This window comes from Anastrepha ludens, unplaced genomic scaffold (genome assembly GCF_028408465.1).
Source record: "Anastrepha ludens isolate Willacy unplaced genomic scaffold, idAnaLude1.1 ptg000018l, whole genome shotgun sequence".
NCBI classification, from domain to species: Eukaryota; Metazoa; Arthropoda; class Insecta; order Diptera; family Tephritidae; genus Anastrepha; species Anastrepha ludens.
Window position 1 is genome coordinate 890,896 of NW_026530029.1, and position 11,406 is coordinate 902,301.

General features: G+C 41.1%; 2 non-coding genes and 1 pseudogene across 2 annotated transcripts; all 3 read left to right on the plus strand.

Moving 5' to 3' along the window:
* The first annotated feature begins 1,013 nt into the window (after positions 1–1,013).
* Positions 1,014–3,004, plus strand: LOC128870654 (small subunit ribosomal RNA). Its single transcript, XR_008455419.1, has one exon. It is a non-coding gene; the product is annotated as a small subunit ribosomal RNA (ribosomal RNA).
* A 569-nt stretch (positions 3,005–3,573) lies between these two features.
* LOC128870662 (5.8S ribosomal RNA) lies at positions 3,574–3,754 on the plus strand. Its single transcript, XR_008455423.1, has one exon. It is a non-coding gene; the product is annotated as a 5.8S ribosomal RNA (ribosomal RNA).
* A 439-nt stretch (positions 3,755–4,193) lies between these two features.
* LOC128870668 (large subunit ribosomal RNA) lies at positions 4,194–6,965 on the plus strand (annotated as a pseudogene).
* Positions 6,966–11,406: the final 4,441 nt, after the last annotated feature.

The window sequence follows — 11,406 nt, forward strand, 5'->3', positions numbered from 1 at the left end:
ATTTTCGAATATATATACATATATGAAGAATTTATATTCTATACTAACATATTATGGAATGTAACTATTGACTGTTACCTTGGCATATTGGTGTATTGTGATTTTATTCATGGTTTTCCATACGTTAGTTTAAATAGAAACAATTTTCGAATATATATACATATATGAAGAATTTATATTCTATACTAACATATTATGGAATGTAACCTTGGCATATTGGTGTCATTGTATTTTATTCCTGGTATTCTATAGTTAGTTTAAATAGAAATAAATTTTTGAATTCAAAATTTTATATTCTATACTAGCATTACATAGAAATTATCCTCAACTGTTTGTTTCTTGTATACATACAGGAAATTAAACAGATGAAGAAAAAAAAAAAACAAAACAAATAAAAATTATAAGAAAAATTAAATTTTAAATAAAAGAAAAAAGGAGAAATTTTTTCAATCATATATATATTTATGATTAAAAAATAGAATTATGGAATTATTAATTTCAATTCAGAGAGAAAAATTATGTAATATATGAAATTATTACATTAAAAATGCATTTGAAGAAAAAGTAAAATGTTATTAAAAATGATACATTTGAAAATTGGCAAATATTAAGAAGAAATATCGTTCTTATATTTTTATATAAAATATATATAGAGAACGAAAATTCTTTTTCATAAAAAACGGTTTTTGAATTCTGATAAGAAAAGCTAAAGGGGGGGTCGGCGGGAGCGCACATTGAACGAAAGAAAATGAAAGAAAAACACAACAAAGAAGAAGACCAAATAAAATACAAATATTTTATACAAATAAAAGCACATTATTAATAAATAATAATAATAATAATAATGATGTTGATGATGATGATGATGATGATGATGATGATACATAAATTGTGTTATTAAAATTACGTTCTATTGTATGTGCGTTTTCCCCTTTACTTTTTATATACACCGTAATTTATGAAATTTTCAAATATGAAAAGCAAAGAAAAATATATAAACAAATATATATATTATTCTGGTTGATCCTGCCAGTAGTTATATGCTTGTCTCAAAGATTAAGCCATGCATGTCTAAGTACAAACAAATTAAAAGTGAAACCGCAAAAGGCTCATTATATCAGTTATGGTTCCATAGATCGTTAACAGTTACTTGGATAACTGTGGTAATTCTAGAGCTAATACATGCAATATAAACACGGACCTTATGGAACGTGTGCTTTTATTAGACTAAAACCAAGCGATCATTTGATCGTTAAATTGGTTGAACTCTAGATAACTTGCAGATCGTATGGTCCCGTACCGACGACAGATCTTTCAAATGTCTGCCCTATCAACTTTTGATGGTAGTATCTAGGACTACCATGGTTGCAACGGGTAACGGGGAATCAGGGTTCGATTCCGGAGAGGGAGCCTGAGAAACGGCTACCACATCTAAGGAAGGCAGCAGGCGCGTAAATTACCCACTCCCAGTTCGGGGAGGTAGTGACGAAAAATAACAATACAGGACTCATATCCGAGGCCCTGTAATTGGAATGAGTACACTTTAAATCCTTTAACAAGGACCTATTGGAGGGCAAGTCTGGTGCCAGCAGCCGCGGTAATTCCAGCTCCAATAGCGTATATTAAAGTTGTTGCGGTTAAAACGTTCGTAGTTGAATTTGTGCTTCATACGGGTAGTACAACTATATATTGTGGTATGCACATTACCTTATGTATGTAAGCGTATTACCGGTGGAGTTCTTATATATAATTAATACAATGTATTTTTTATATATTCCTCCTATTTAAACCTACTTCAGTGCTCTTCATCGAGTGTTGTTGTGGGCCGGTACAGTTACTTTGAACAAATTAGAGTGCTTAAAGCAGGCTCCAAATGCCTGAATATTTTGTGCATGGAATAATGAAATAAGACCTCTGTTCTACTTTCATTGGTTTTTAGATCAAGAGGTAATGATTAATAGAAGCAGTTTGGGGGCATTAGTATTACGACGCGAGAGGTGAAATTCTTGGACCGTCGTAAGACTAACTTAAGCGAAAGCATTTGCCAAAGATGTTTTCATTAATCAAGAACGAAAGTTAGAGGTTCGAAGGCGATCAGATACCGCCCTAGTTCTAACCATAAACGATGCCAGCTAGCAATTGGGTGTAGCTACTACTATGGCTCTCTCAGTCGCTTCCCGGGAAACCAAAGCTTTTGGGCTCCGGGGGAAGTATGGTTGCAAAGCTGAAACTTAAAGGAATTGACGGAAGGGCACCACCAGGAGTGGAGCCTGCGGCTTAATTTGACTCAACACGGGAAAACTTACCAGGTCCGAACATAAGCGTGTAAGACAGATTGATAGCTCTTTCTCGAATCTATGGGTGGTGGTGCATGGCCGTTCTTAGTTCGTGGAGTGATTTGTCTGGTTAATTCCGATAACGAACGAGACTCAAATATATTAAATAGATGCTTTCAGGATTATGATGTTGAAACTTATATAGCCTTCTTTCATGCGTACATCTTGAATGTACAAGTGTTTGAATGTGTTTATATAAGTGGAGTCGTACCTGTTGGTTTGTCCCATTATAAGGACACTAGCTTCTTAAATGGACAAATTGCGTCTAGCAGTAACGAGATTGAGCAATAACAGGTCTGTGATGCCCTTAGATGTCCTGGGCTGCACGCGCGCTACAATGAAAGTATCAACGTGTATTTCCTAGACCGAGAGGTCCGGGTAAACCGCTGAACCACTTTCATGCTTGGGATTGTGAACTGAAACTGTTCACATGAACTTGGAATTCCCAGTAAGTGCGAGTTATTAACTCGCATTGATTAAGTCCCTGCCCTTTGTACACACCGCCCGTCGCTACTACCGATTGAATTATTTAGTGAGGTCTCCGGACGTGATCACTGTGACGCCTCGTGTGTCACGGTTGTTTCGCAAAAGTTGACCGAACTTGATTATTTAGAGGAAGTAAAAGTCGTAACAAGGTTTCCGTAGGTGAACCTGCGGAAGGATCATTATTGTGTTCCATATCCGTAAGAAAAACAAACAATGCCAAAAAAAATAAAAACAAAAACAAACAAAAGAAAAAAAAAAAAAAAAGAAAAAAAAGAAAAATTTATAATTATTTTGAATCCATATTCTTTTTATTCTTTTTCATTCAATTTGTTATCCATCAATTATATCATATTAAATATAATATGATGGTACATTTTGTAATGTTTTTTCTTATTTTTTCTTTTAAAAACCTTTAAACATGAAAATAGAAAGTTGTACTTATTATTCATTTGATTGAATGATAAGTTAATTTGTTCACAATAACAAAAGTGGTATATATTTATTAATATATATACATAAAATGATTAAAAAAATACAAAATAATCAAACATAATAAATACCACCACTGTATTATTGTTGAACTAAGACATTCGCAACTTAATAAAAATGTTTAGAGTTAAATATATTTGATATATATTATTGAAAGAAAATCAATTTATATATTATTATTATTATTATTTAATTTTACTCTTTCAATTAATATATGCAAAAAAAAATTGACATTTGTTATAAATAAAAATAAATAAAAAAATACTCTAAGCGGTGGATCACTTGGCTCATGGGTCGATGAAGAACGCAGCAAACTGTGCGTCATCGTGTGAACTGCAGGACACATGAACATCGACATTTTGAACGCATATCGCAGTCCATGCTGTTATGTACATTAAATTAAATTTTAAAGTACTGCTTGGACTACATATGGTTGAGGGTTGTAAGACTATGCTAAATAAGTTGCTTATTCTTTTATAAAAATAATTGAATTTAAGCAAATGTGTATATTATTGGATTTTAAATAATTCATAATATTAATAGCAAAAAAATAAAGATTATATAATGAATTTTTTATTTATTATATATATTCTTAAAAAAAAAAAATCCTCTCAAATAAAATGAAATAAAAATTTTGAATCTAAGTATTCTCTTTAAAAAATTTTCATATTATTTATATATATATAAAATATTAATTTATATATGTAATTAAAGGAGGAATGTCTAGCATAAAAATTAATTTTTTTTATTCTAGAATTGCCTCATTTTACATAATTATTATTTATAATATATATTTATATAAAAGGAAAAAAGAAAAATAGAGATGAAAAGATGATATAATTATTTATTAAATTGTGTGAGAAGATAAAAAATATTTTAAAACAACCTCAACTCATATGGGATTACCCCCTGAATTTAAGCATATTAATGAGGGGAGGAAAAGAAACTAACAAGGATTTTCTTAGTAGCGGCGAGCGAAAAGAAAATAGTTCAGCACTAAGTCACTTTGTCTATATGTCAAATGTGAGATGCAGTGTATGGAATATCTTAATATCTAGTATGAGAAATTAACGATTTAAGTCCTTCTTAAATGAGGCCATTTACCCATAGAGGGTGCCAGGCCCGTATAACGTTAATGATTACTAGAAAGATATTTCCAAAGAGTCGTGTTGCTTGATAATGCAGCACTAAGTGGGTGGTAAACTCCATCTAAAACTAAATATAACCATGAGACCGATAGTAAACAAGTACCGTGAGGGAAAGTTGAAAAGAACTCTGAATAGAGAGTTAAATAGTACGTGAAACTGCTTAGAGGTTAAGCCCGATGAACCTGAATATCCATTATGAAAAATTCATCATTAAATAATTAAAAATAATGTGCATTTTTTTCATATAAGGACATTGTAATCTATTAACATAATAAAGTATTTATCAAAAGATCATTGGTGATATTAAGTTTATTTAAATTAATTTGCTTTTTAAGCATATTAACATAGAATAAATACTAATGATTTGATAAAGTGTTGATAGATTTTATTATATATAATGCTAAAATTCATTTTTTGAATTTTACAAAAAATTTAATATCTATGATATTAATATTTATTTGTATGCATTTATATGATTAACAATGCGAAAGATTCAGGATACCTTCGGGACCCGTCTTGAAACACGGACCAAGGAGTCTAACATATGTGCAAGTCATTGAGTTATATTAAACTTAATGGCATAATTAACTTAACTTAAAAATATAATGGGATTAATTTTTAGTCTATTTTCTTAAATAGTCAATTAATTCAATCCCGGGGCGTTCCATATAGTTATGTATAATGATAATTTATTATTATTTATACCTCTAACTGGAGCGTACCTTGAGCATATATGCTGTGACCCGAAAGATGGTGAACTATACTTGATCAGGTTGAAGTCAGGGGAAACCCTGATGGAAGACCGAAACAGTTCTGACGTGCAAATCGATTGTCAGAATTGAGTATAGGGGCGAAAGACCAATCGAACCATCTAGTAGCTGGTTCCCTCCGAAGTTTCCCTCAGGATAGCTGGTGCATTTAAAAATTATATAAAATAATCTTATCTGGTAAAGCGAATGATTAGAGGCCTTAGGGTCGAAACGATTTTAACCTATTCTCAAACTTTAAATGGGTAAGAACCTCACCTTTCTTGATATGAAGGTTGAGGTTATGATATAATGTGCCCAGTGGGCCACTTTTGGTAAGCAGAACTGGCGCTGTGGGATGAACCAAACGTAATGTTACGGTGCCTAAATTAACAACTCATGCAGATACCATGAAAGGCGTTGGTTGCTTAAAACAGCAGGACGGTGGACATGGAAGTCGTAATCCGCTAAGGAGTGTGTAACAACTCACCTGCCGAAGCAACTAGCCCTTAAAATGGATGGCGCTTAAGTTGTATACCTATACATTACCGCTAAAGTAGATGATTTATAAAACAATTTCGATTGATTTATAAATTTTGAAACTTTAGTGAGTAGGAGGGTACAATAGTGTGCTTAGAAGTGTTTGGCGTAAGCCTGCATGGAGCCGCTATTGGTACAGATATTGGTGGTAGTAGCAAATAATCGAATGAGACCTTGGAGGACTGAAGTGGAGAAGGGTTTCGTGTGAACAGTGGTTGATCACGAGTTAGTCGGTCCTAAGTTCAAGGCGAAAGCCGAAAATTTTCAAGTTTTTAATAAAAAAATATTAATAAAATTTATATATATATATTAAAAAATAATTAAATACTTGAATTATTTTGAACGAAAGGGAATACGGTTCCAATTCCGTAACCTGTTGAGTATCCGTTTGTTATTAAAAATGGGCCTTGTGCTCATCCTGGCAACAGGAATGACCATAAAGAAGCCGTCGAGAGATATCGGAAGAGTTTTCTTTTCTGTTTTATAGTCGTACTACCATGGAAGTCTTTCGAAGAGAGATATGGTAGATGGACTAGAAGAGCATGACATTTACTGTTGTGTCGATATTTTCTCCTCGGACCTTGAAAATTTATGGTGGGGTCACGCAAACTTCTCAACAGGCCGTACCAATATCCGCAGCTGGTCTCCAAGGTGAAGAGTCTCTAGTCGATAGAATAATGTAGGTAAGGGAAGTCGGCAAATTAGATCCGTAACTTCGGGATAAGGATTGGCTCTGAAGATTGAGATAGTCGGGCTTGATTGGGAAGCAATACCATGGTTTATGTACTCGTTCTGGGTAAATAGAGAATTACGATTCTTGTTCCCCGGATAGTAGTTACGTAGCCAATTGTGGAACTTTCTTGCTAAAATTTTTAAGGAATTATATCATTCGATATATATTCTTTTTAAATTATAACGATTATCAATTAACAATCAATTCAGAACTGGCACGGACTTGGGGAATCCGACTGTCTAATTAAAACAAAGCATTGTGATGGCCCTAACGGGTGTTGACACAATGTGATTTCTGCCCAGTGCTCTGAATGTCAAAGTGAAGAAATTCAAGTAAGCGCGGGTAAACGGCGGGAGTAACTATGACTCTCTTAAGGTAGCCAAATGCCTCGTCATCTAATTAGTGACGCGCATGAATGGATTAACGAGATTCCTACTGTCCCTATCTACTCCCCCCAGCGGTGCAGGGGTTAGAATATGCCCGAGGTAAGGTATGCCTGTCGTAAAAGGCGACTAAAATCTAGGTTTGCCAGTGCCTGAGTAGTATGGATGCTCAACTGGCAGAGTCTTCGGGTTCGATGTCTTACCGGAGACCTTAACTCGGTACCACGGGGAACAGGAGCCCTCAGAGTTCGCTCTGACCTGTTCTATGGGAACGGCCCTTCGGGGAGGTTTTCGTGGTGGCTGTGGTTGAGACCTAAAGCGCGGGTAGAGCTTTAGCTCGATGTAGTGTTGCAATTAACCGGGTGTCGGGACCCAAAGAACGGCAGAGGTATGGGTAGGCCTCGAGCCCTACCAAGGTGGTCAGTGTGTCCATGCCACACTGCCAATCGGTATCCTTAAATGCTTCGGCATTTTTGGGGCGCTGATCAACGCATTGTATTGATACGTTGTGCTTTTGAGCACCGTGGGTTCGGGCTGTCGCCAGCAGATACTCACGTTAAAAACACCAGACGATGATGTCCCTATCTACTCCCCCCAGCGGTGCACGGGTTAGAATATGCCCGAGGTAAGGTATGCCTGTCGTAAAAGGCGACTAAAATCTAGGTTTGCCAGTGCCTGAGTAGTATGGATGCTCAACTGGCAGAGTCTTCGGGTTCGATGTCTTACCGGAGACCTTAACTCGGTACCACGGGGAACAGGAGCCCTCAGAGTTCGCTCTGACCTGTTCTATGGGAACGGCCCTTCGGGGAGGTTTTCGTGGTGGCTGTGGTTGAGACCTAAAGCGCGGGTAGAGCTTTAGCTCGATGTAGTGTTGCAATTAACCGGGTGTCGGGACCCAAAGAACGGCAGAGGTATGGGTAGGCCTCGAGCCCTACCAAGGTGGTCAGTGTGTCCATGCCACACTGCCAATCGGTATCCTTAAATGCTTCGGCATTTTTGGGGCGCTGATCAACGCATTGTATTGATACGTTGTGCTTTTGAGCACCGTGGGTTCGGGCTGTCGCCAGCAGGTACTCACGTTAAAAACACCAGACGATGATGTCCCTATCTACTCATTCTCAGTCTGACTGTTGAATAGTGCGGACGTCTCGTGTGTTGAGCGGTGATTTGCGATCTTTTTTGCGATTTCTTTTGCGGTTACATTCGTGTGTGAATATCGGTGCGTGATACCGTTTTTCGAGTGACGCCAATTTTTTGCGTGGCTGTACGTGTTTCGTACAGCGTAGTGATTTATTGGACGCTTGAGTGAGTGCCGTTGTGCGAGTGACGCTACTTTTGTCGTAGCTGTACCATAGCGGTACAGTGTTTACGAGTGATTGGAAGTGCCGTACGGTAGTGTTGTTGGACACTCTAGTGAGTGCCACTATACTCCGTACTATTGACACATAGTGCGTGCGTGTGAGTGCTGCTATATACATAGCGTCGGTAATTTTCCGCTAAAGTTGTTTACAACTTTTGTGGGCGTGCCGTTATTTTTTTGGCGTGGTGTTTTGCGCGTGCCGTTATTTTTCGGCGTGGTTTTTGGCGCGTGCCGTTAGTTCTCGGCGTCGGATTAGTGTCGCGCTGTTATTTTTCAGCGTGGGTTCCTTGAGTGCGTGTACACTAGGTAGTCGTGCCGCTATATTGCCATATTTGGCAACAGTAAAAAGGGCGTCCCCTTTTGTGCGTGGGTACAGTACTGTGCCAAGGTTGAATACCTTGTGCAGGTGCTACGACCAGAGCGTGTTGTGTTTTTGCCTGCGGTCGAGCTCGGCGTTAGCTCCACCTTGGTCGACCCGTCCTTGTTCGGGGAACAGTGTTCCGTCCGGCAAGGCATTGGTGGTGGCCTTTGCCAGACCTTTGGTTGGCGCTGTGGGCTACGCCCTCGCGCTTTGCTTTGGCTCGCCGATAGGTGCAGCCGCTGTGTGCGTGCCTGTGCGGGGTTCATTCCTGCCGTACAGTATTTGCCGTCGCCCAAAAGGGACCCTATTTTTGTTGTTGCTCGGGAGGCCTTTATCCGGCGAATTCGGCAACCTAGGTGTGAGGGTCGTTGGGCTATGCCCAAACTTGACGGTATTCGGAAGAGGGCGAACACCCCTCTTCCAAGCGGTTCGGCGGTGCCTTCGTCGGCAATGGAGGAAACGACGTCCGGAGAGGAGGAGGTGATTTTGCGGTCTCCTCCTCGTATTAAGAAGAAGACCGCTGGAGGTGCAGCGGTTCCGGTAGAAAAGGCGAGAGATGAGGGGAAGGTAGCCCCTAAGTTACCTGAAGGTAAGTCGGGGGTAAGCGGATGCGAGGGCGCTTCCGAGGGGGAGAAAAAGGGAGGGGAGAAAAAGGTGCGGAAGGCAGGGGCCAAATTGGGTCCAGCAGGGAAGCAAATGGAGAAATTCCGCAGGAATTTGGATGCTTCCCTGGAGAATTTGGGAACGTTCGGCGGGGGTGCCGAACAAAAGAAGGTTGGGGGGGAATATATGGGGCGATTCAAGTCCGTGGTGGCTGCTTTCAGCGGAGCCATCATAGACATGGACGGCGTCCCGAAGAGCACAGCGAAGGATCTCCTTGGATACTCCTTGGAGTTTGAGGAGCTTTTTGTTGAGATGGTGGCGAAGATCGCCCATCTTCGTGGGCGGTTGGAAGCCACAAAGGTAACTAGGGAGGAAGCACCTCGGAGGACGACTGGAGCTGCGCTGGCTGGTGCAGCGATGATGCCGGCACCTCAGGCGCCTGCGCCTGTGTTGCCTCCGTTGCCGGCGCCCAAGCCAGTTGAGACCTGGTCGGTCGTAGTGAGGGGTAAAACCCCCACTACATCCAAGGAGGTCATTAAGAAAGTGATAAAGGAGGTAGGGCCTTCCATGGGGGTTAGGGTGCACGAGGTGCGCCCGTTGAAGGATGGAGGTGCGATTATTCGCACCCCATCAGTTGCTGAGAGGGATAACTTGGCAAAAAATGCCAAGTTTTCCGAGGTGGGGCTCGATGTGAGCGTACGTCGGAAGCTGGGGCCTAGGGTTGTGGTCCAGGGGGTCCACACGGAGATCTCCCCTGACGAGTTCATGGGAGAGTTGTTCCGTTTGAACCTCAAGGAGTTCAGCCCTGGGTGCCTTGAGAAGGACGTGAGGATGGTCAGCCGTCCTTGGAAGGTCAGCCCTGATGGGGTGACGAATGTTGTCCTTGAGGGAACGGGCATGCTAATGTCCGCCCTCCTGGAAGCAGGTCGTTGCTACGTTAAGTGGTTTTCCTTCCGGGTACGGCCGGACCAACTGACGCCCGGCTGCTTCCGATGCATGGGTTTCGATCACAGGGTGGCAGAATGCAGAGCCAAGAAGGATGTCTGCCGTAGGTGCGGGCAAGAAGGGCACAGGAGTGCAGGTTGCGGCAATGCCCCGCATTGTCGCAACTGTGCATTTAAGGGCAAGCCAGCCGGACATTTGATGATGTCCACTGTCTGCCCGGTGTACTGTGCCATTGTTGCCCGTGCGAACGCTAGACATTGATGGTTGAACTATATCAACTGAACTGTCAGGGGTCTTATGCCGTGATGTGTGAATTGGGGGCGTGTATGTCGGAGGGGGGCTGCGGCATTGCTTTGCTCCAGGAACCATACTCCACCAATGGGGTGGTGAGAGGTCTTCCTGGGGGCTTCAGGGTCTTTACGGACCTTGGAGTCAATGCCGCAGTAGCTGTGTGTGAGCCAAGCTACTCTTGTGTAGTAGTTGACTCATCACAGTGGGTGGTATGTGTGTGTGTCGAGGGGGAATTCGGCAGAATGAATGTCGTCAGCTTGTACTGCAAGTTTGACGAGCCTCTAGAGCCCTACTTAAGATACATTGATGCGGTGCTACTACATGAGAGTAGCATTCCTGCCATCGTGTGTCTTGATGCGAATGCTACCTCCCCGATGTGGTTCAGCAAGGTATCCAGGCATAGTGCTGGATATCGGAGCCACGATCGGGGTGAGGTTATGAGCGAATGGCTTGTGGCGAATAACCTCCTCGTAGCAAACGAACCAAGCGTATGGTATACGTTTGAGGGGCCTAGAGGTGTGAGTGACATTGACGTGACGCTCATGAATGACGCAGCAGCGAGTAGGTTCGAGTGTAAATGGAGTGTTAGGGGGGGTTGGGGAATTAGTGACCATAATTTAATACAAATTATGGTTACTCCCCGTACCCCGCAGCTAGAAGGGGGGAGTCCATTGAGGCGATGGCGTACCTCGTGTACTGACTGGAACCGATATGGACATACTGTTAGGGAAGCGGTATTGGATATACCGCTTAGTGAGTTTGAGGAATTGGGGGTTGACGAGCAAATTGCTCGTCTATCTGAATGTGTCTGGGGAGTGAATGACTCAGTGTTTAGGAAAGCTAGGGCTGTGAGAATGAAAGGTGTGAAATGGTGGACTAGCGAGTTGAACTCAAAGAGGAGGTCTGTCCGGCGCTTGAGGCGGTTGTTTCAACGCGGCAGGCGGACCAATTCGGAGAATCTGTCTCAGCTCAAGTATCAATTTAG